The following is a 20,582-nucleotide window of genomic DNA, read 5'->3' on the forward strand; positions in this document are numbered from 1 at the left end:
AAAAACACAGCAGCAATACTGCTGGATAGGACCGTTTCAATATTCCCCATGCGTAATCCTACGTATAAACGTTGGGGAGGACGAACACTGAGATGGAATAGACCTGCTAATATACCCAAAATACCCGCTGCTATATGATGAGAAGCTATTCCTCCTGGAACAAAAGGATCAAAACCTTCAGCTCCCCATGTTGGATCCACTGGTTGTATTTTTCCAGTTAGTCCATAAGGATCAGACACCCATATCCCAGGACCATACAAACCCGTTACATGAAATGCTCCAAATCCGAAACAAGCTACTCCTGAGAGGAATAAATGAATTCCAAATACTTTTGGCAAATCTAAACAACGTTTTCCCGTACGTTCATCACAGAATATGTCCAGATCCCAATATACCCAATGCGAGATAGCTGCCAAAAAGCACAGGCCAGAAAACATGATATGTGCCCCGGCCACACCTTCATAACTCCAAATACCGGGATTAATTACAGTTTCTCCGGTGATGTTCCATCCACTCCATGAATCCTTTATTCCCAAACGAGTCATAAAAGGTATAACGAACATACCTTGTCTCCACATTGGATCAAGAACAGGATCGGATGGATCAAAAACTGCTAATTCGTACAGAGTCATTGAACCAGCCCAACCAGCAACTAGAGCTGTATGCATTATATGTACAGAAATTAACCGTCCAGGATCATTCAATACGACGGTATGAACGCGATACCAAGGCAAACCCATGCAAACACCCCTTTATCGGAAAAAGTAGACACTATGTAACTTTCTCACATTGGATTGGAAGAGATCATGTTCTCGAGCTAGACCCGGATCATCTCGAAAGTGAACATCTATTCACTTGGACATTGCTAATGATGGAACAGGTTTGAAACAATTTTGTTCATACATAATAGCAGAGAGAGGCAAAGATATTTTATCGTTTGTATGTACCAATACACAATGTAGGGATTGGTCCCATTTATATTGATAAAAAAAGAGGAAAGAAACGAGATATTCTAATCCTTCCATTCGTTCATGAACGATACCTTTGCAATTTATGGACTAAGTCAGATATAATTTTTGATGAAAAAATATCATTTTTCTACTAAAGAGTGGAGCTATTACTGTTCCATAAACAGTAATACTTTACTGCACTGCGGGAAAAAAATAAAATACTGAGTTCAAATGCTCAGTCAAAATGATAACTTTATCATTTTGTGCTATGCAATGAAAAAAAAGGTCAAAATAGGAAGTCTCTAGGTTAATGGGCCTTTTCCGTTCCGTAGAAAGATTCGGGGTTATTCGTTTTCAGGATCAATAGTGGACGAACGGAGAGAGAGGGATTCGAACCCTCGGTACGGATGATCCGTACTATGGATTAGCAATCCGCCGCTTTGGTCCGCTCAGCCATCTCTCCAAGATGGAAGAGTTCATGTGTAACAAAATGAATGGTGGAGTAAAGGTGTATATCATAGTATGTACAGATTGTATCGGCAATATAATGAATATTGCCATTATTCAGTTGGATAAAGAACAATCCAGTCAATCGTATTGTTCATTTCGTTAAAAATAGTTCTGTATGACTGATTTTTTCTAGTCGGGATCTCGAGTTATTTTGGTGAGAACCTGATACCCCTATTGTCATCTCAGCAAATACTCTTTGTTCCACAAGGAATTGTAATGTGTTTTTATGGTATTGCAGGTCTGTTCATTAGCTCTTATCTGTGGTGCACAATTTTGTTCAATGTGGGTAGTGGCTATAATAAGTTCGATAAAAAAAAAGGAATTGTATGTCTTTTTCGTTGGGGATTTCCCGGAATAAATCGTCGTATTTTCCCACGATTTCTTATGAAGGATATTCAGATGATCAAAATGGAAATTCAAGAAGGTATTTCCCCTCGTCGTGTTCTTTATATGGAAATAAAGGGCCGACAAGACATTCCTTTAACTCGTACTGGTGATAATGTGAACCTAAGGGAGATCGAACAGAAAGCCGCTGAATCAGCCCGTTTCTTGCGTGTATCCATTGAAGGGTTTTGAAATCGGGGGTGTCTTTATCCTCGACATACATTCAAATGTAAAAACATTTGAATATATGTCGAGGATAAAGGAACATGAATAAATATCCAATCAGGAAATTTCAATAAATATTCCATTTTCATACAATGAAATATTTATTGAAATTTCATTGTATGAAAATGGAACGATATAGGATCTTTACGAACAATATACTATTTTTATGAAATAGTATAGAAAGAGGTAATATAGAAAAAGCAATAAGTTAAAATAGAACTGGTACCAGTAGATGAATATGATGTCTCAGAAACAACAATTACTAGATAGAGTGGTCCGGTTTCCCTAAAACTAAAACGCTTTTTTCCTCTCATCATGATCCAATTATGACTTTTTGTCGTTCTCTCATTTTTCAAGAGCGTTTGTCATCTTTGGAGATAACTGGGGAAATATTCGTAAAGGATCTAGTGATCAGGATTCAAAAGATCTTGGCAATGAATAAGACTTATGTTACTTCAAGTTATTCTTCTAAAAAAGAAGAAGATGAAAAAAATGAATAGATAATTGGTCCATATATAAATGATTTGGAATGATCTCCTTATGCTCCGTCTCACCCATTTTGAACAAACCTTTTACTTTTTTCCCGAGTATATTTTTTTGATCGGGATCAAACAATTACGCAATAGATCAATCTATGGATCCCATACCTCATTCTATCACTCGTACTTTGTCTAGATTTCGGACAGAACTGACAAGTGAATCAGGTTCGTTAGCGATTCACGAATTGGAAGTGTCCGAATATAAAGCATCATCTTCCCTACGATATCTCGCATGTTTAGTAGTACTGCCTTGGGTAATTCCTATTTCATTACGGAAAGGTTTGGAGCCTTGGGTTACAAATTGGTGGAATACGGTTAAATCTCAGAAAATTTTTTATTATCTCCAGGAACAAAATGCTCTGGGAAGATTTGAGAAAATAGAAGAACTATTCTTGTTAGAAAGAATGGTGGAAGATTCTTTGGGAACACATTCACAATCTCTTCGTATAGAGATTCACAAAGAAACGATCCAATTGGTCGAAATGTACAATGAAGATTGTATCCAGATAATATCACATTTATTAACAAATCTAATAGGTTTTGCTTTTATAAGTGCTTATATCATTTTGGGTAAGAATAAACTCGCTATTATCAATTCTTGGATCCAAGAATTCTTCTATAGTCTGAGCGATACAATGAAAGCTTTTCTAATTCTTTTAGCAACAGATCTATGTATTGGGTTTCATTCACCCCATGGTTGGGAACTGATGATCGATTCGATCTCCGAAAGTTATGGATTTGCCCATAATGAACGAATCATATCTGGTCTTGTTTCAACTTTTCCAGTCATCTTAGATACGATTCTTAAATATTGGATCTTCCGTCGTTTCAATCGTATATCTCCTTCACTTGTAGTAATTTATCATTCGATGAATGAACAAAGAATAGGTAGGTTGTTTTCTCTCGACCGAAACAATTGAAACAGAATAATAAAGTGTTTTCCGTGTTCAGGAATTAGCTATTCCTCCCCTTCATTCTTCTCCTGGTGCGAGACTTCCGATTTCTTATTTTTAGGTTTGGTTGAATCAATATAGTAGCAGAATTTTTGACAGGTAACTATGATAGCTACCTACTCTCACCCCAAAAATGATTTGGAACCAATAATTGAACCATGCAAAATAGAAATACTTATGAATGGGCGAAAAAGATGACTCGGTTAATTTCCGTCCTGGTCATGATACATATCATAACTCGGACATCCATTTCGAATGCATATCCCATTTTTGCACAGCAGGGTTATGAAAATCCCCGAGAAGCCACTGGACGTATTGTATGTGCCAATTGTCACTTGGCAAAAAAACCTGTGGATATTGAGGTTCCACAATCCGTGCTTCCCAATACCGTATTTGAAGCAGTTGTTAAGATCCCCTATGATATGCAGATGAAACAAGTTCTTGCTAATGGCAAGAAAGGGGCTTTAAATGTAGGAGTTGTTCTAATTTTACCCGAGGGCTTTGAATTAGCCCCTCCGGATCGTATTTCCCCTGAGATTAGACAAAAGACGGGTAATCTTTATTTTCAGAACTATCGTCCCAATAAAAAAAACATTATTGTAATAGGTCCTGTTCCCGGTCAAAAATATAGTGAACTTGTGTTCCCCATCCTTTCACCAGATCCTTCTACTGATAAAGAAGCTCACTTCCTGAAATATCCCATATATGTGGGTGGTAATAGAGGAAGAGGACAAATTTATCCCGACGGGAGTAAGAGCAACAATACGGTCTATAGTGCTTCAGCAACAGGAAGAGTGAGCAAAATTTTACGTAAAGAAAAGGGTGGATATGAGATAACTATCGATAATACATCAGACGGTGGGCAAGTGGTTGACATTGTACCTCCAGGACCGGAGCTTCTTATTTCAGAAGGCGAATTGATCAAGGTCGATCAGCCATTAACGAATAACCCTAATTTGGGTGGATTTGGTCAAGGAGATGCAGAGATAGTACTTCAAGATCCATTACGTGTTAAAGGTCTTTTATTATTCTTAGCATCTGTCATTCTGGCACAGATATTTTTGGTCCTTAAGAAGAAACAATTTGAGAAAGTTCAATTGGCCGAGATGAATCTTTAGGTCCATAGATTTTTGAACATGAAGTTTACTTATTGATTCAAAAATTAATACCCCTTTGGAGCCTTTTATCCTTCTTCTCCCTTATATATTCTTGATAAAATGTTCATTTAGATCTAAAAATGTTCATTTAGAGCTAAATTGGAATAAAATTGAAATAGGGAGTGACTCCATAAGCACTGGAACAGATCAACTTGTTGAACGATCCCCGATATGCTATATCGTGTACTATATACATGCCATTCCCTCCTTTCCTTGTCCAAACGATCCGGAAAATAGAGATAGATCGTAGGGAGGAGAGATGAGGAGAATAACTAAGCAATCTTGGAGAAGATTCCTATTTTCTCTGATCCCATTCTCCTATTTCATTATTCGAAGAACTAATTGGGTTTCCGATCTTGTCCTATTCGTCAATTCCTTCGTAATTTGAAGATTATTTTGTACGTTATACTGAAAATTCCTAAAGAAGGAAGAGCAGACAAGTAAGGGGCAATATCACTCATAAAAAAAAACCTATAAAACTTTTGATAGGGTTTGTTCCTAATGAGAGAAAATGAATAAAAGGTGTTTTTCCTCCTCTTTTATTTTGTAAGCCAAAAAAATAGAATAAAATATTCTATATGCACATTTAGATTCTCATAGTTCGGGTTTTTACAAAAACTTCGCATAATCTTCCATCAGATAAATGAGCAAATATTTAGTACTTAATATTATCCGTTTTTCTGTTGTTCCTTCGACAGATATTTAAATTTGATCGATCCAAATTTTTTCCGATCATATAGCGGAAGAATAGATTGGCTCATCACTTGACTGAAAGGCATTGAATGAAGTAAATGACAGAGTCATTTTATTTGTACGAATCTTCTCTTCTAATTCAGATTAATATAGAAAGAATCTCAAAAAGAGATTTCGATAAGGCCTTACCCTTCTTTGAAGGGTAAGGCCTTATCGATTTTTCACTTTCGCATGTATACTATTTCCCACAGACAGTAAGTGCATTTCCCCTACTATAGGGATGACCCTAATCCGGAATATGAACCATAGAAAAAGACACCCAGTAGACCAATCACGATAATACCAGTTACAGTACCTATCAACCAAAGAGGGATCCTTCCAGTGGTATCGGCCATTTCTCTTACTCCCTTTCACATTTTCTTAAGTGGTCATACTCGAGACATAAACAGTCATAGCATAGATAATTATGCGTATTGGATCTCTTCGAATGGAGTGAGAATATTATCATTGTTCCTAATTGAAAAAATAATTGGAGAATGGAACAGCAAGTACAAAAATTAGTAGCAAACCCCAGTAGAGACTGGTACGATTCAATTCAACATTTTGGTCGTTCGGGTTCGGTCGTGTCATATCTACATACTTCCTCTTCCTTTAGTATAGAGTTTATCGTTGGATGAACTGCATTGCCGATATTGATCCCAAGAAAAAAACTGTAGGGATAGCTAGCCCGTGAACGGCCAACCATCTAACTGTAAAAATTGGATAAGTTCTATCTATAGTCATTAGTGCCTCCTAAAAAGATCTAGTAAATTCATCGAGTTGCTCTAACGGATCGAAACGGCCAGTTACTAATGGAACCTCTTGTCGACTTTCTGTGAAATACTCATTTGGCCGGGGGCTCCCGAACACATCATAAGCCAAACCCGTGCTTACAAATAACCAACCTGCAATGAATAGAGAAGGTATGGTAATGCTATGGATAACCCAGTATCTAATACTAGTAATAATGTCAGCAAAGGAGCGTTCTCCCGTATTCCCAGACATGCTCAGCTCCATATATTATTGTAAAGTCAGTCAAGGGGGAATTGATCCCATGAAAGATAGAGATCAGGAAATGGAAAACTACTGATATCTTCTCCAATCCTTGTTCGATTGTCAATGTTATACCAAGGGTATCTTTAAAGTCTACTGGACCAGTATAGCTAGCTTTCTTCTGACACAGCAATACAATTTTGATGAGTATCGAGAAGGAACGGGATAGAATGATTCTGTTCCTGCCAGCAGTTATTCTATCTCTGTTTGGTCGACTAAATCCCAACAGAAAGAAGAGAATATTGCATGTTCCGAGGTCCGTCCGGGCGTAAGGAACCCCAACTCCCTCAATCGATGTTGTAACAATAGCATAGTGGAAATTTTCGATTGGAATTAGCTTTTGCATATGGGTGACTTTAGAACCGAAAAAGAGGATGAGTGCCGCTTGCAAAGGATATCAATCACTATCAATAAAACTCATCCAGAATATTATTCTTTTATATTCTTCCTTTTTCATTCCGACATGACATTATGCCCGTGTAGATGAACCCAGTAATTCAAATTGCACGGGGATCATTGGTGCTACGCAGATGTATGTTGCTTTTCCAATAGTATCCAGCACAGATGGAGTTATGCCACAGACTTATTATATAGTACCTTGTATTAACGAGTAGGTGTTACTTATTAGATAAAACCAAGTGGATAGTGCAATAGAACCTAGTCAATTTTAGGTATGTGAAATTACAAGTTACTCTTTTCAATAGGTGGAATTTCTGTAATATCGGGCTCTACTCGCTATAATAATTAATATTTAAAAAACCTAATCCGTCTAGAGGGTCGAATGATTGGATCAATAAGATCGAGAAATGAAAGGACAAACTGGATATTCATATTCTTTCTTACACCTAAACGTGAAATTCACAAAACTTTGGCTATGTCTGTGGAGAGTTTTCTTCCGGTCCAGTCTCTGGACCGATAGCTACTGGTAAAAAGATAATGCCAGGTGATCCAATCGTACTGATTGAGAATTCATTCACCCTGTAAGAAGATTACATTCGACAATTTGTGAAGGGGTTTGCCGGTGCTATTCATTAGTTGCTTGATGAATGATTTCTAGGATAATGAAGAGATTTCTACTATAGATCTCCTCTCATCCATGTTCATTCATACATATCCTATAGTAGATATAGGAGAATTGGTACGAATTGGGACAATTGATCTTTTGTATTCTGATCTCAAGGTTACGAAAAGAAAAATTTAGGTAATTGTCTCATGAAGATATGTATAAACCATATTTCATTCAGTCCTTCCACGCCTACTATAACTATAATTAGTTATTTTGGTTTCTTATTGGCTTCTATCATTTTCACCCTAGTCCTATTCATTAGTTCGAGCAAGATACAACTTATTCAAAATGAAGGAAGGGGAAACCCTCTCAGTTCACTATTTCAATTTCAATAATTTTGTTTATTCCCTCTATATAAATTTATGATCATTGAGATTCATAGCAAATTAAGGGTACTATCCAGTATAGCTATTATCCCTACTTATTCCGTTGAATAGAAATGATTGAGGCTTTGCCATCCGGAATTGTGTTAGGTCTAATTCCTATAACTTTGGCCGGATTATTCGTAACTGCATATTCACAATACCAACGTGGTGATCAATTGGATATTTGATCCTGGAATATCCTCCAATTTCATTGGCCTCCTACTTTTCCTGGGAGGTCAGATTCCATTGCTCGTTCCAGTTGGAATGAATTATCGATAATTTTGAGGGTTGGATTTGATAGGAACAGAATCACGCTCTGTAGGATTTGAACCTACGGCATCAGGTTTTGGAGACCTACGTTCTACCGAACTGAACTAAGAGCGCTTTCTTTAATATTCGGAGATGAAGGAAAAATACCTTTTGTTGATACTCTTAGAGCAAAACACTTTCGCATCTGATACGATTCAATTATTTGATGTTCCTGTCGAATCGATATCAAATGATCTTTCATTCCTTTCTTTCCATAGAAAAGAAGGGAAAGGTAGGGATGACAGGATTTGAACCTGCGACATTTTGTACCCAAAACAAACACGCTACCAAGCTGCGCTACATCCCTTCTAATCATTAGACAATGTTATTTTAATTTTATTTTATAGAATTCGAAATATGTTTCCCACATTTTTCCACCTTCATTTCTCTTCGGTCTCGTGAGTGAAAAGACTTTATACATGTAAGGTCTATTATCTAGAATATCACTATTAATTATGGTGATGAAACATCTTTTTCCTTTTCTATAAATAGGACCACAGCCCGGATCACATTATATATATATATTCATCAGTTCCGAGTTTTCTCTAGGATTCATAACTATTGATACGGTTGAATCACTTACACATTATGATCAATAAGGAGAATTTACAATGCAAGATCTAAAGACCTATCTTTCCACAGCGCCTGTGTTAGCTATTTTATGCGTCAGTTTTTTAGCCGCCCTATTGATAGAAATCAATCGTTTTTTTCCAGATGCTCTTTTTCTTTCCTTTTTTTAATTTTTTTCTTAAAGCCAAGGGAAAAAAGATTGTGCTAGATTGACTTCTCCTACCTCTTGGAGAAATTAGTGCATTCAGCCCCAAAAAGGATCTAAGTTTAGGACTGGAAGGGGGTAGAATTCAAGTAGAGATATCGATCTAAAGATTCTTTCCACATTCAATTTTGTAAGTAAAACTGAAAACTCACTCCTGATCAATCATTTTTTTACTTTCAAATGTTTCACCGTAGGATCTCCGGCTATCAACTTCTATCCCTTTTTCCCTTTTTATTTTTGAGGTCGAAAAGCAAAACCAATATTCAGAGTAAGTTTATGGCCAAGAGCGGAGATATAAGAGTAACAATTACTTTGGAGTGCACTAGTTGTACCCAAGATAGTGTTTATAAAAGATTCCCGGGGATTTCTAGATATACGACTCGGAAAAATCGACGCAATACACCTATTCGATTGGAATCAAATAAATTTTGTCCCTATTGTTACAAGCATACCATTCATGGAGAGATAAAAAAAAGAGATTAAACGTACTACCCATGGATAGGAATAAATCACAGATATAAAAAGAAATGGTATTTCAACAAGATCTTTAATGGAACAATATTTTAAAAAGATTTGGAATAAATAGTATTCAAAAGGTTCATGAAACAAACTATGGATAAACCCAAGCAATCTTTTCGTAGACATTTGAAACCAATTCGCAGACGTTTGAAACCAATTCGTAGATATTTGAAACCAATTCGTAGACATTTGTCACCTATTAGGTCGGGAGATCGGATCGATTATAAAAATATGAGCCTAATTAGTCGATTTATTAGCGAGCAAGGAAAAATATTATCCGGCCGAGTGAATAGATTAACTTCAAAACAACAACGTCTAATGACTAACGCTATTAAACGAGCTCGTATTCTATCTTTGTTACCTTTTCTTTATAATGAAAACTAATTTGATCCATGGGAAATAAGCCTACTCCTTAATCAAATCGGAGCTGGAATATATGTTCGATAAAGATGCAGATCTTGAGTCTATTGTTGAAAAAGTCAACAGGATTTCATTTTTGGAAAAGAATTGGATTGAATTCTTTTCGTTCATTTCCAATCCAATATGAAAAAACTTTTCAATATTTCGACCTTCCCGGAGGGAATTCTCCGGGAGAATCTGTTCTATCCATTCCATCTTTACCTATTTATTTCATCTATACCTAACCTATTTCATCATACGATAAGTTGTTAAAGATGGTGGAAAAGCAATTACTATCTAATACAGCTATTTGTGCAAGTGTTTTACGATTTGGAAGCAACTGCCTCTTGTACAAATATTGGATGAATCTATTATAAGAAACCCCATTGGCACGAGCTGCTGCATTGATCCGAGTAATCCACAAACGACGAAGATCTCTCTTGCGTTTACCTCTATCTCGGTGGGCGGAAACTAAGGCTCTAGCTTTCCGTTGGTTAGCAGTTCGAAAAAGTTTCGAATGGGCCCCTCGAGAGCCTGATACAAATGCAAGAATTTTTTTCCGACGTTTTCGAGCTATATATCCACGTTTCACTCTGGTCATTGAAGTTTACTCTCATGAATCGCTAATATTTTTCTCGGTTAGTCATTTGTTTTGTTTGGTCCATTGAGAATAACACTGATTCTTCTTATTTAGAAAATAAAAGTTCCAATGGCTTTTGCTACTGCAACCTTCCCAACCATAATTCCCTTTGGATAGGCATCTTCCTGGTAGGCAAGGACTGGGACCTTGTACTGAGAATGAGAAAAAATCATGGGTTTCATCGTTTCTATGGTTCTTTCTCCAACGGTAAGGTCCTCTCTATACGCCGGAGCCTTTTATTCATTTCCGAAATATGAGATGAGTATGTTATCGGTAACTTGTATGGTTTACCATCTCCATCTCTACTCTTGAATCATTAAGTAATAAATACTCTCATTACAAGATCTATTAATACAGTAACGACATGTAATTCTGGGGTTGGCCAGGTAGCTGACCCTGTTGTTCCGTTCTCGCGGCAATATGAGCATAAACTTTATGCTTCTTCAATTTGCATGATTTCCTCGCTCAATGGATTGATGACCATTCGCTACCAATGAGGAATTGCTTTTCATCCCACATCAAGGTGATTGGATTTGCACCAATGGAAACCATAAATTTCATCCCCGGTAAGGTTAGATGATGGATCTTTACTTGATTACAACGGGAAAATTCTTCTGTTATTCCGTTGTAAGAATTTCCCAGTCTGTTTAAGTTTCTGATCCAAACGAGTCGCACATACACCCTAGCACATACTCCTCTACGCTGAGGACATCCTCGAAGAGCAGGAGAATTTTTCTATTCTTTATTGGCTGTCTTGCATTTCTAATAAGTTGTTGAATAGTGGGCATTCTAGCTGTATTGTATGCGGAATCAACTGGTTCGGATTGATCCTAACCATACCATATCAGGTGATTATGAAATGAATCACTTCCCCCCCCCCTTTTTTTTTTGAAAAGGAACAAAGAGATCACAGTTTACAGTTCATTATAAAAATAAATTAAAAAGAGGATCTTCCGCTATGAGATCAACCTTCCGCTACGACATCAACAATGCCATAAGCTTGGGCTTCTGTTGCTGACATAAAAACATCTCTGTTCAGGTCTCGTTGAATTACCTCTCCGGGTTGGTCCGTTCTTTCTATATAACATCTGGTTATGTAATCGCGAAGCATCGTTACGTGTTTCGATTCGTTATGAAAATCTGCAGCCGATCCATCATAATAGGAACTAGCAGGTTGGTGGATCATAACCCTAGCGTGAGGTAATGCTATACGTTTAGGCATTTCTCCCCCGATTAGGATGAAAGATCCCATTGAAGCAGCTACCCCCATGCATATTGTATGTACATCTGGTACTATTGCTTGCATCATATCGAAAAGACCTACCCCTGGTATTACTGATCCACCGGGACAGTTGATAAATGAGAAAATATCTTTATTTGAATCTTCTGCACTCAAATATACCATGAGACCCATGAGTTGATTTGCAATCTCGTGATTGATATCCTGAGCCAAAAAAAGTAATCTCTCTCGATAAAGTCGGTTGTATAAGTCGACCCTCAGCAGAGAGAAATAGTACAATAAATCTGATTCATATCAGCAGTAGCAAACCCTAGATCAGCAGCATCAGTATTAGCGGCTTCATTATCAAACTAGGGCAGACGATATCTCACAAACCGACCGTCGGATTGACTTCATTCCACCACCAAAAGTTTCGGCTTCCAGAGGAGGTTCAGATGAACCTACAACGCAGTTCCAAAGAGGAGATCTTCTAGGCCACGCAAGTGAATCTTTACTTCTGCAGTTGCAGCTTCAAATTCAACAGCTTCCGGCTTCACATGTGTGAGAGAGAGAGACCCATTTCAGCGCAGTAGAGAAGAGACTCATATCTGCGCAGTAGAGAGAGAGAGAGATGTGATGAGATGAGTGAGTCTAAATGAGGAAAAGTCCTCTTATATTTATACACAACGTTGGTGGGTGAATAGATGCGACTGTTGGGCTTCTGAGCCTACATGAGTTGTAGGTCGGCTTGATAATAATTCCATAATCAAAATAAATTCATATCTCCATGAATACTTATCGGAATTGGATGATCTTTATATCAGTCCTACACCTCTCGACGAGAGGAATCTAATAAAAATATTATCAGCCATGAATAAGATGACCCACATGAAGTTTTGCCCTGGTTGCCAATTTTAACTCTAGTGAAAATGTAATCTCTGTCACTTACAATAATCTTTGGATTTCCATGTAGCTATTGAATTGTTTCCATAATTGCAGTAGCAACTGTACTGGATTTAAAAGGATGAGATAATGCACAAAAGTGTGCATATTTGGTAAGTCTATCAACTACCACCATGATGACACTCATTTCTTCAGACTTGGGTAAACACGTGATAAGATCCATTGGGACCTCCTAGCAATGCTAACTTGGAATAGCTAAAGGTTGTAACAGACCCGGGGTCTTAATTGTCTCAACTTTATTTTGTTGGCAAACCAAACATTCTACCACAAACTATTGAATATCAGAGTTAAGACCATCCCAAAAAAATTATTTCTTGACCCTGTGGTAAGTTTTTAAAAATCCTGAGTGCCCTCCTAGGGGGGAGGTGTGCAATTCCAAAGGAATCTTTTGCTTGAGTTGGGAATTCTTACAAAGATATAAACGATCTTTGTACCATAATGAAACATTTTTCCAACTAAATGTATCAGATGTATTGGGATCTTGCTGCAACTTTTGAATGAGCGTCCACACCTCTTCGTCATTCTTCCATTCATCCCTTGCTTTGGTTATCCAATCTGGTTGGATAATAGAAATGACACAAAGCAATGCTTCCACATCCTCATCATTTCTTGAGAGTGCATCTGCAACAACATTTTGCTTCCCTTTTTTGTAGATGATTTCAAAGTCATAACCCAACATCTTTGTGACCCATTTTTGCTGCTCTTCTGAAGATAATCTTTGTTCCAAAAAGTATTTAAGACTATCATGATTTGTTTTTACCTTGAAGTGTCTTCCCATTAGGTAAGGTCTCCATTGCTTTAGTGCATGTAGTATTGCCAACATTTCCTTCTCATAAATAGGTTTGTGTAAATACTTTCCTTTGATTGGATGACTTTCAAAAGCAATGGGTCTTCCTTATTGCATTAAAAAAACAACAATTCCATTTTCTAAGGCATCACATTCCATAATAAAAGTTTTTGTGAAGTTAGGCGTAGCCAAGACCGGTGCTTGGCACATTGCCTCTTTAAGATGTTAAAAGGTCTTAGTTGCTTCTAGAGTCCAAGAAAATGCATCTTTCTTCAGTAATGTTGTTAGAGGTGCTGCTATTCTCCCATAATTCTTAACAAACTTGCGATAATACCCTGTCAACCTGAGAAATCCTCGAAGATGCTTTATGGTTGTGGGGATTTTCCATTCCTTAATGGCTTTGATTTTGTTAGGGTCTACCTTAACACCATCCTAAGATACAATATGACCCAAATATTCTACCTCTTGTACTCCAAAGAAACAATTGGAGGTTTTTGCATAAAATTGTTTCCCATCCAATAGTTTGAGCACCCTGTCAACATGTTGAACATGATCCTTCCAAGACTTGTTGTAGTAATATCATCAAAAAATACTAACACAACTTTTTTAAGGGTTTGAAAATGGAATTCATCAAACCTTGAAATATTGAAGGTGCATTAGTAAGGCCAAAAGGCATGACCAAAAATTCATCATGAACCTCATCAGTTCTGAATGTTGTTTTCAGAATGTCTTCAGTCTTCATTCTAAGTTGATGATATCCTAGATGAAGATCCAGCTTGGTGAAGTAAATTGCTCCATGTAATTCATCCAACAATTCATTAATGACAGGAACGGGAAATTAATCTTTAATAGTGAGTTTGTTGAGCTCCCTATAATCCGGACACATATGCCATGATCCATCTTTCTTGTGCACCAATACTACTGGAGCAGAGAAAGAACTTTGACTAGGTTGAAATATACCCGTCTCTAGCATTTTTGCAACCATACATTCAATTTCACTCTTTTGGGCATAGGGATATTTGTAAGGTACGATGTTTGGAGAAACACTTCCTAGAATCAAATGAATAGCATGATCATGATCACGAACAGGTGGGAGGCCTTTGGGAGTCTCAAATACCTTGTAATGATTGTCTAATATTTTTTGGAGATTTAGAGAAATAGATGATTTTGATGTTTGAAACTCTAGTGAGCATAATTGTGCAATTACACTCCATGGTTCTTTATTTAGAAGTTTTGTTATGCCATTAGCGCTGATTATCTTTCCTGATTTCCCTGCGATACCCCTTAATTCAACTTCGTTTCCTTCCCAAAAAAAATCAAGAAAAGTTCCTAAAAATTAAAAGCTATCGTCCCCAAATATTGTGACCATTGGACTCCTAGTACAACATTAGCACCACCCATTGAAATGGAAAGCATTAGACTATTCAATACATATTCCTCCATGGTTAGTTTGAAATTATGGCACTTTCCAGAGCAATTTATCAGTGTTGATAATATCAGTATCGGCAAAATATCGGCAAGGGTCCAGAAAACATCTTATCGGCAATATCAGCGAAAATATCGACAAAATATCAGCAAATATTGGCAAGCATAAAAAATCATTTTTTTACATTTTTAAACATAGCCGATATTTTCAAAATATTGCCATATTTTGCTGATATTTTCAAATATCGCAATATTTTGCTGATATTTTGAAAATATCGCGATATTTTCTCGGCGATATATCGTTTTGCCGAAAATATCACGATATTTTCGAATATCACTGATATTATCAACACTGCAATTTATAGTTCCTCCATTTGCAACCATCACTTGACATTCTAGTGATGGATATACGAAGCAATTCAATTCCTTGGCTATCTTACAATGAATAAAATTATGAGTACTACCTAAATCAATCAGCACTATGATCTTTTTCTTCTTGATATATCCTTCTATCTTGAGCGTTTGGGGAGTGGTAATTCCTGCCAATGCATAGCAAGATATGGTCGGATTCATTTCTTCTTTCTCAGGGGTTGGTTCCCGGTGTATATCCTCTTCTTTTGATGTTTCTTGTTCATTTTTTTCCTCCTCTTCACAAACTATGTAGAATAATTTCTTCTTAGCACACTTATGACCAAGAATAATTGCTCTTTTTTCCTCCAATTGTTGTGGAGTTAACCTTGTAGGTTGTGGAAGGCTAGGAGCAACAACACTTCAATCTTTATAGTTGTGAGTGGTAGCTTTCCTTGTTGCCATGATTTTGCTTTCAATTTTTCTTGCCACCTTGAATGCCTTCTCCAATGAATTAGGTTCCCAAAGGCGAACCTCATGTTGGATGTTATCTTTCAAAGTCCCTATGCTCCTCTGGAATATTTGTTACCCTGATATTCAATTTTTGGAAGTCTTCAATGAACTCTGCCATTGAACCCTTTTGTTTGATATTTATCAATTGGCTAAAGAAGGTTTTGCTCTTTCTATCCTCATAATGTGCTATCATTTTCTCCATAAAAATTGACCAAGTGACAAGTCGTTTACGAGAAAAAAGTCATCGATACCATACAAACTGATTGGGTTCTAAATATAAAGTTGCAATGGGTACCTTTTGTGAGTGTTGCACATCATGGAGATCAAAATATTACTCCATCTGATAGTATCCATGTTACCGGATCCTTGCCCTCAAACTTCCTCATATCGATCTTTGGAATGTGGTGGTTCTTAAACCCAACATTGGAGTCTCTAAAATCATAATTCATATTCATTTTGTCCTCATCATGATTTTAATGGATTACCTTGTCACCACTGAGAAGCCTTTCTTCTAGCAACTTTGCCAAACCTTCCTTCAAAACTCCCATGTCCCTTTTTATACCATCTATCTTAACATTCATCATGGCTTTCAATTCATTTTTTGTTACTTTTTGCGAGCGCGAAATTTGTTGCACTTGACCTCGTAATTTTGATATATCATGTTGCATTTCTTCATCTTCTTCATGCATCATAGAAGAGCTTTTTGGTTGCTTACTAGGTGTGTCCATTTTTTTGTTTTGAGGCATTTTGAAATCAAAAAATGATATCTATGCTTCATTATGCCCTTTGAATCACCTCAAACTGATTTTTCAAACAAAAGTTATGCAAAATTTTAAAAAATGCACATTTTTCTTGCTTTTTAGGGGCTCGATATTGAAATTGTTATATCTTTGTAATTTCAGATCTCTAAGATCTAAGATTTTTTCCTGTGGTAGTCCTTTGAGTCTTATTTCCAACCCCACAAGTCAAACCAAGATTGGATTTTTCAATAAGGAGTTATGCCCAATCTCCCATGATGACCTGATTATAGACTTGTTCAGTAGAGTGAACTTGTACGGAGTGCCACTTGTCACTGTTTCAACCTTCGGCCCTGAAAGTGACAACCAAAAAACTATATTCCGTCATTTTTTATGAAATTCAAATCCGATGCTCTGAGAGAAAGTTATGATGATTTTCCCTAGGTCACCTGTTTGGGATGGAATTTTGGAGCTTGCAAAAACCTTAACTTCCTTGGATCATATCTACGAAAATATAGCAAACCAAGATCTAAAATTCGTACACAAGGCTCACCAATATTTTAGCTCCACGTGGTTGCAATTTCAGCTTCTGAAGCTTAGTAGAAAAAAATTTATAGCAAAAATGCCAAGATGACATGTTTTAAGAAGCGAAACCCTAGAATCCAAAGCTCTTATACCAAATGTTATGCAACTAACTCAAAGAACAAAAGAAAAAATATATCAACGACTTAAGAATTGTTCTCTTCAAGGGGAAAACCCCCTTTACATTACATAAATGAACAATTCTTGGATGATACAGATGATAAGACCTCCTTGGTATATATAGGAGTCTAAGGGGTCACAATATAATCAAAGCCTACATAACAATAATAATGTAAGGGCACAACAATAACAATAGGGGGATACGCTAACAATAACAATAAGGGGAATTCACTAGTATTATCGAGACCTAATATAGAGGATGGCAAGAGGAATCTGGCAACAGAGTTCGACATGAAGAATTTGGTGTTGATGTACTATTTCCTAGGATTGGAAGTGTGGCAAAAGGATGGGGAGATCTTCCTTGGGCAAGGAAGATACAATACAGATATTTTGAAGATGTTCAAAATGCAGGATTGCATACCCATGTCTATGCCCATGATCACCAACTGGAAGAAGATAGATGCATCGGATGACAAAGATGTCGACCCTGCCTTGTATAGACATCTTATTGGATCTCTCATGTATCTAGTCAATATTAGGCTAGATATTTGCTTCGCAGTCAATACCTTTAGTCAGTTCATAGTAGAGCCGAAAAGGGTACATTGGGTAGCAGCGAGGCACATTCTGAGGTATGTGCGTGGCATAGTCAAGTATGGGTTGAAATATACCTGAGGAGATGATGTTAGATTATGTGGATTCATAGATGCAAATTGGGCAGGCAATTCAGTGGATAGGAAAAGTAGCTCTTGGTACTGCTTCAGTGTTGGATCAGGGATGGTTTCTTGGTGTAGTAGGAAGCAGAAGTCAGTAGCACTGAGCTCTGCAGAAGCAGAGTGTATGGCAGCAAGCATAGCTACGTGCGAAGCTATATGGATTCGGAAGCTGCTAGTGAGCTTGTTCAAGCAGAGGATGGAGGCGACTAGTGTCTACTATGATAAGCAAAGTTGCATAAACCTCTCTGAGAATCCAGTGTTTCATTATAGGCCGAAGCATAGATATTCAATGTCATTTCATCATTGATTGTGTACAACGAAGAGCAGTCCAACTACAGTATGTTCCCACAGAAGTGCAGGTAGCAAATATACTCACGAAAGCTCTAGGAAGAGCTACGTTCGTCTATTTCAGAGAACATAGGGGTATGGTGGAGAACCTATTTCAGTAGCAGAGGCAGATTACCTTGGATGATTCTCAATTGCAATAGTAGCAGATGAGAGGGAGTTGTAGTGTGGATGTAGTGTTAGCAGTAGTATGGCAGCATCAGCAACAGCACAAGTGCAGCGTATATCAAAGTTGCACAATGGTTGGTGCGCAGTATGGCCAAACATCAGCAGCATGACAGGAGATGATGCAGAGACAGGGTGTTGTGGCAGGAAGTGCAGCACTAGAACACATTCCTCGCTAAGAGGAAGTGTTAGTTTGTGTAGCATTGGATGTGTTCTAACTACGAAATTTGGTGGAGAGGCTAGAACTCATGAGATCTCCAAAACCCATAAATCGTTTCTGGAAATTCCGCCTATAAGTGTCTCAATTAGATTATTAACCGTTTTTTAAATATTTCTGAAGTCTAAACTTAGGGAATATGGTTAATTAATCAGTATTAATTGAGATAAGGTGAGAATCATCTAGAAACTCACACGGATCGATCCAAAGATGATCCTAGCCATTGATTAAGTTTTAATCTTGGTCGTTGGTGCTCCAACAGTGGATTATAAGAGGAGATCGATGTGGTAATGGAGGATACACCAATGCAGATACTCAGTTGCCCAGGCAGTTCGATTTTCTCAGTGGCAGTAATTCAGCAGAGAAGATAGAGCCAAAGGGTGAGTAGCAAGTGGAAGAGGAGGGTAGCAGCATTCCAGAAGGAATTTTTCCAGTTCCAGGAAGAGGCAAAGAAAGAAAGGCCAAAATCCCCACAAGGTCTATGTAAGCATTGCACAGAGGGTGATGCAGGAGGCTTTGCGTAGAGGCTCGAGAGGTAATTTCGGACGCAGAAATTAGTTGTGGGGTGAGAGAAAATTTTCACAATAATTTTGCCAGTATTTTCCTCAAATTAGATTTTCGGTTGAGCATCTAAATTATTGTACTCATAATTGTTACTGAAGAATAATAATAAAACCCTCATTTGTTGCACCTGTTTTCCTGCATTGGGTTTTTCCGGGGACAATTGTCCAAAAATAACTATGTCAAAATTCTTGAGTGTGTACTAGAATTTCTCAGTTTTCAATATTTTACTTTCCACAGTCATTTTATGGTGAAAATTGTAGTTGTGATTTTATTCGTTGTTTGTCATAGCAAATAAATTGCATAATTAAATTTACAATTAGAAGAATAACTTCCAGTTACTGCAATAGATAAAAATTTCACACTAAATTGAGCGCTCCTTCAGCAAGTCAAGTGTCTCTTGTTCAAGGTAGATTGATGATCATAAATTTTTTTATCTCAAGCCCTAGTTATTCTCGTTTCAGGGCTAATTGTAAGGGCCACGATCCCTCGCACAGGAGCCCTATGTTTGTTGTATTAAAGTTTGTAATATAACAACTTTTGGGTTGAAAAATTGTCTGTATACTTTATTGATTCACTATTGTACATTATCCGTTGTGCAAAGTGCTTGTGTTGTGGCATTTTGGTGTGTTTGTGATTGTGTCTTAGACATAAACCTGATTATGAAGTGTTAAGAAAAAATCAACATCTTGTTGGTCCTTGAGTCTATCAGCGCCTAAATAGACATGCGTTGAAATGCTGAAGTCTTTGTTCTCTACTACAATGCAATCAAGGATACAGACTATAGGGAAACATTGTCTCAATACTCTACAGAGATGAAGTCAAAGTTGCAGAATAGTATCAGAAATTACTTCAACAATTATTTTCACTGAATATATATAATGATCAAACCTTCATTGATCCAGTGATCGAATACTACCTAGAAATGACTTGAGGCCTTGCTAACTCAACAAAGCACTAAAGTTGCGTCAAAGGCTCAACAAACACTCTTCAAATTAGGTTAAAGTTGTCTAAAACGATCTACTTCAATAGATAACTCAGTCACGTTTGTAGATACAAGCACTATGCCGAGATTCTTGTCATAATAAGGCTTTAAGCAACCCAAGAATGTCCACAAAAACTCTAAGTATAGATATGAGTAGGGATCCAAGCTAATCTTCAATAGATCTTCAATAGCCTAGAGGATCCACAAGAGGATGCCTTAAATACAACAAAGATTGATATGCAACAGGGATCGAGATTTGTCCTTGAGTCTACATCTAAGTGAAAGGAAGAACTGACTCAAAGTGTTTTATTGGAAGCCCAGAATTA

General features: G+C 37.2%; 1 protein-coding gene and 2 non-coding genes across 3 annotated transcripts in view; all 3 read right to left on the reverse strand.

Annotated features, from left to right (window-relative positions):
- The window catches only part of LOC149185620 (uncharacterized), a 157,579-nt gene that overhangs the window by 118,695 nt on the left and 18,302 nt on the right, over positions 1–20,582 (reverse strand). The window lies entirely within an intron of this gene.
- Positions 8,245–8,318, reverse strand: TRNAW-CCA (transfer RNA tryptophan (anticodon CCA)). Its single transcript has one exon. It is a non-coding gene; the product is annotated as a tRNA-Trp (tRNA).
- TRNAP-UGG (transfer RNA proline (anticodon UGG)) lies at positions 8,477–8,550 on the reverse strand. Its single transcript has one exon. It is a non-coding gene; the product is annotated as a tRNA-Pro (tRNA).

Source organism: Pinus tabuliformis, chromosome 3_1 (genome assembly GCF_031772625.1).
Source record: "Pinus tabuliformis cultivar Carrire ecotype Pingquan chromosome 3_1, CPIR1, whole genome shotgun sequence".
Taxonomy (NCBI): domain Eukaryota; kingdom Viridiplantae; phylum Streptophyta; class Pinopsida; order Pinales; family Pinaceae; genus Pinus; species Pinus tabuliformis.